The 5,639-nt window shown below is 39.2% G+C and overlaps 1 non-coding gene across 1 annotated transcript; it reads right to left on the bottom strand.

Moving 5' to 3' along the window:
• Positions 1–2,065: 2,065 nt before the first annotated feature.
• On the bottom strand, positions 2,066–2,138 carry trnam-cau (transfer RNA methionine (anticodon CAU)). Its single transcript has one exon. It is a non-coding gene; the product is annotated as a tRNA-Met (tRNA).
• Positions 2,139–5,639: the final 3,501 nt, after the last annotated feature.

Below are 5,639 nucleotides of genomic sequence, written 5' to 3'. Positions count from 1 at the left end.
AGCTTCAACTCTTGTGGGAAGGCTGTCCACCAGGTTACGGAGTGTGTTTATAGGAATTGTTGACCATTCTTCCAAAAGTATATTGGTGAGGTCACTCACTGATGTTGGTCGAGAAGGCCTGGCTCTCAGTCTCCATTCTAATTAATTCCAAAGATGTTCCATCGGGTTCAGGTCAGGACTCTGTGCAAGCCAGTCAAGTTCATCCCCACCAGACTCTGTCATCCATGTCTTTATGGACCTTGCTTTGTTCACTTGTGCACAGTCATGTTAGAAGAGGAAGGGGCCCGCTCCAAACTGTTTTGGTGTCCTAGAGCATTCAAAATTCCTTTCACTGGAACTAAGGAGTAAAGCCCAACTCCTGAAAAACCACCCCGCACCATAATGTCTCCTCCAACAAATTTCACATTCGGCACAATGCAGTCCGAAATGAACCGTTCTCCTGGCAACCTCAAAACCCAGAATATTTAGGAGCGAGGACATTTCATGATTGGATTTGCTGCACAGGTGGCATCCTGTGACAGTTCCACGCTGGAAATCACTGATAGCGGCCCATTCTTTCACAAATGTTTGTATAAACAGTCTCCATGCATAAGTGCTTGATTTTATACACCTGTGGCCGGGCCAAGTGATTAGGACACCTGATTCTGATCATTTCGATGGGTGGCCAAATATTATTGGCAATATAGTGTATATAATCAAACATGTTAGGGTGTACCCCGCTTACCGCCCGATTGCAGCTTAGATAGGCTCCAGCACCCTGAGCGACCCCACAATGGACAGGCGGTAGTAAATGGATGGATGGATGGATGTTTTTAAATGTTAATTTCTACTGACTGATGTGAACCAATAAATAAACTTTACCATCTACAGCTGGATTCTTTGATGTGAAAAGAGATCAGGAGCTTGGTGAACTTGTTTATTGGACTTGCTATACATAAGAAAACACCCAAAAAAACTCAAAATAAGTCACGGCGTGATGTGATAGGTCGTGTTAGTACACCTACTTTGAGATAAGAGCTGTTGAATAGTTGGTTATGGTTTAAATTAATATTCAACAATTGCAGAATTACTTTTTATTGTCAATACCGACTCCTAAGTTTAAATTTTTAAATGATTTCTGCTGGTGGTGTGCCTATGGATTTTTGTCAATGAAAAAAATCTGCCTTGGTGCTCTTGACCATTGGTTCTCAACCTTTTTTCAGTGATGTACCCCCTGTGAAATTTTTTTTAATTTAAGTACCCCCTAATCAGAGCAAAGCATTTTTGGTTGAAAAAAAGGGATAAAGAAGTAAAATACAGCACTATGTCATCAGTTTCTGATTTATTCAATTATATGACAGTGCAAAAATAGTGCTCATTTGTAGTGGTCTTTCTTGAACTATTTGGGAAAAAAAAATATGAAAATAACTAAAAACTTGTTCAAAAATAAAGAAGTGTTTCAATTATAAATAAATATTTCTACACATAGAAGTAATCATTAACTTAAAGTGCCCTCTTTTGGGATTGTAATAGACATCCATCTGGATTCATGAACTTAATTCTAAACATTTCTTCACAAAAACAGAAATCTTTAACATCAATATTTATGGAACATGTCCACAAAAAATCTAGCTGTCAGCACTGAATATTGCATTGTTGCAATTTTTTCACAGTTTATCAACTTACATTCATATTTTGTTGAAGTATTATCCATCCATCTATTTTCTACCGCTTATTCCCTTATGGGGTCGCGGGGGGGCGCTGGCGTCTATCTCAGCTACAATTGGGCGGAAGGCGGGGTACACCCTGGACAAGTCGCCACCTCATCGCAGGGCCAACACAGATAGACAGACAACATTCACACTCACATTCACACACTAGGGCCAATTTAGTGTTGCCAATCAACCTATCCCCAGGTGCATGTCTTTGGAAGTGGGAGGAAGCCGGAGGAACCGGAGGGATCCCACGCATTTACGGGGAGAACATGTAAACTCCACACAGAAAGATCCCGAGCCCGGGATTGAACCCGGGACCTTCGTATTGTGAGGCAGACACAATTCCACCGTGAAGCCGAACAAATAACATATGCCTCGTGTGAGGATTGAACTCACGACCTTCAGATTATGAGACTGACGCGCTACCTACTGCGCTAACAATGATAATGTTGAAGTATTATTCAATAAATATATTTATAAAGCTTTTTTGAATTGTTGCTATTTTTAGAATATTTTTCAAAAATCTCACGTACCCCTTGGCATACCTTGAAGTACCCCTAGGGCAGGGGTCGGCAACCCGCGGCTCTGGAGCCGCTTGCGGCTCTTTAGCGCTGCCTAGTGGCTCTCTGGAGCTTTTTCAAAAATATCTGAAAAATTGAAATGATGAGGGGAAAAAACATATTTTTTGTTTTAATATTGTTTCTGTAGGAGGACAAATATGACACAAACCTCCCTAATTGCTATAAAGCACACTGTTTATATTAAACATGCTTGGCTGATTCGAGTATTTGGCGAGTGCCGTTTTGTCCTACTAATTTTGGCGGTCCTTGAACTCACCGTGGTTTGTTTACATGTATGACTTTCTCCGACTTTCTAGGACGTGATTTATGCCACTTCTTTTTCTGTCTCATTTTGTCCAACAAACGTTTAATGTTGTGCATGAATGCCCAAAGGTGAGTTTTGTTGATGTTGGCTTATGTGGAGTGCTAATCAGACATATTTGGTCACTGCATGACTGAAAGATAATCGATGCTAACATACTATTTAGGCTAGCTATATGTACATATTGCACCATTATGCCTCATGTGTAGTTATATTTGAGATGATTTGGTTTTCTTTAAGTCATTTTAATTTAATTTATATCTCATGACACACTATATGTAATATGGCTTTCAATTGTTTGCGGCTCTAGACAGATTTGTTTTTGTATTTTTGGTCCAATATGGCTCTTTCAACATTTTGGGTTGCCGACCCCTGCCCTAGGGGTACGCGTACCCCCATTTGAGAACCACTGCTCTAGACCACAGTGTAATAGGTACTGATTAAAGTCGAACATCAGATGTATGGCAGTGTGAACGCATATTCCACTCTGCTAAAATCTGTCTGGTGTGTTGAAAGCAATTGTCGCTGTCCACTATACATTTTATAGCTCATACCAGACACTGGCGCTGACGTTACAATGGTAGCAACAACAATTCATGTCAAACAAAGTGAGTGATATTGGATGCACACAACTCTTTTTTTTTTTTTTTTTCTAATTGGTCCGGTTGATTAGTTTGTAAGAAATTATTAAAATAAATCAGACGTGTGTAAAGGCTGAGTGAGCATGAAGAAAACGTGAATACATGTGTTTTTCTTGTTTTGTCTGATAGCAGTTATTATTACCAGTCTGGCATCAGAAGTCACTGGAGACCCGAAGGCAGGAAAACTCAACACCTCTAGCAAGAAATCATCACTCATTTCTAAAAAGAGGGAGACATTTCATCTGGGGGATTGACAGAAGTAAATGTAGCATACTTGTACATTGTTCACCTTTTAATGTGAGAGAAACAATTATACTTGACAGTGTAACATTTTTTTTTTTTGTTCTTTTCTTTTTTCTTTTTTTTTTTTTAAGGGACATTTATTTCTCCAAGACTGGAAGGCAGTCAGCTCCTTCTTTTCTGCCAACATCGCAAGCCAACAACAAGTGATGGGCAAACTGTTCCTGGATCATTTTGTCTGCCAATCATCACCACTTCCTTTTTTCCTCTTCTGACAAAAACAACCAAAAAAAAAATTTGGTTTTGCATTCATTACAATTACATTAATCAAAGCTTTTATTATACTGATACATACTTATGCGGGCAATATTGGGCTGTGAATACGCAAAGAAAAAAATGTGCTGTTTTAAAAAACAAAGATAACATAGTGCTGATATAGTCCTAAAAATATTATTTATATATTTCAAAAAATATTTTAAATTTTTGATGTGAATTCTTCCTTGATGGAATATTGTTTTTTATGTATAACTGTTAGTACAATAAATAAATAAAATATAAGATAAAGTATTTAAAGGGATTTATAGCTGTATGATTTCATCGGTACAATACCCTATAACAGAGGTATCGAACTCAAATACAGAGTGGGCCAAAGATTTAAAACCGAGCAAAGCCATGGGCCAAGGTTGAACAAATTAACCTTTTAATAGGGACCCAAACAAGTTTTGCATTGAATATTGAACAAGCAAGGCTTACATAACTTTATAGTGACATGCAAAATCAAGTTTCAAATAATAATAATTAAAAAAATATCAATGGCATATCAAATAAAAATAAAATAAAAAATAAAAATGGAATGCCTCTTTTCGACGGCAGGGTTTGGTGGTAACGGGGGTGTATATTGTAGCGTCCCGGAAGAGTTAGTGCCGCAAGTGGTTATGGGTATTTGTTCTGTTGTGTTACGGTATGGATGTTCTCCCAAATTGTTTATCATTCTTGTTTGGTGTGGGTTCACAGTGTGGCGCATATTTGTAACAGTGTTAAAGTTGTGTATACGGCCACCCTCAGTGTGACCTGTATGGCTGATGACCAAGTATGCCTTGCATTCACTTGTTTGTGTGTATGAGTTGCATATATTATGTGACTGGGCCAGGACGCTGTTTGTATGGAGTAAAAGCGGACGTGGCGACAGATTGTAGAAAACGCCAAAGGCAATGTTTTTAAGGCCCACCCCCAATATTGTTGTCCGGGGGGAGATCGGGAGAAATTCGGGTGGACACTGAACTTCGGGTGTTTCCCGGGAAAATCGGGAGGGTTGACGAGTATGAGTATTAGCGGCGTTAAAACGGCGGGCCAGCTCTAATGTTAATTTGATATTGCCTCAAGGGCCAAATGAAAGTACACGGCAAGCCAAATTTGGCCCGCAGGCCAGAGTTTGACACCCATGCCCTATACCGATACCAGTATATGTCTGTACTATATGTAATTTGTGGAAAAAAAGATGCGAAAAAATGCATTTTAATCATTTATTTGATTCATATTAGCACAAGTTAAACCAGAACCACAACACATAGCACCTCCAACAAGATGCACTGCAACATCTCAGAACAGGGAAGTCTTTTATCAACACCTGTGTGACGCTTGGTGGGCATAACAATGCCGGATTTGCTCTTCCGTGGATGCGTTGGGAAAGAACACAGCATAAGGTAAGAATTTAAGGATTTATTTAACTAATAAAAGGCTAAGTTCAAAAATACTTGTGCTAGACAGAAAAGGCAAACAAAAGGTGCTAGCATGGAAGCTAGGGAAACAACCAGATACACTAACACTTGGCACAAAGGCACAACAAGGGAAAACAAAACAACTAGCATGAGAACTAGGAATAAATAAAGCGCAGCGTGAAAGCTAGCGAGTAAGACCATGGAAAACAGTCGTCACTTGTTGCATGAGAGCAAATTAGGAACCGAGAACGAAATAACAAAAGGGGCAGGCTTAAATAAGGCGGTAATCACGAGGAACAGGTGTGTGTCGAAAACAAGGGGCAGGTGAAAACTAATGAGCAACCATGGTAAAAGACTAAACAAGGAACTAAGGCAAACATTGGCAGACTATAATACAAAGATGGAACAAAACACGAATATGGAATGATCCGAGCAGCGGATCATAACAACCTGTTTATTTTTTG

Source organism: Nerophis ophidion, linkage group LG03 (genome assembly GCF_033978795.1).
Source record: "Nerophis ophidion isolate RoL-2023_Sa linkage group LG03, RoL_Noph_v1.0, whole genome shotgun sequence".
Classification (NCBI taxonomy): domain Eukaryota; kingdom Metazoa; phylum Chordata; class Actinopteri; order Syngnathiformes; family Syngnathidae; genus Nerophis; species Nerophis ophidion.
Note: the sequence above shows the minus strand (reverse complement) of the source record. Positions and strands in the feature narration are given on the sequence as shown.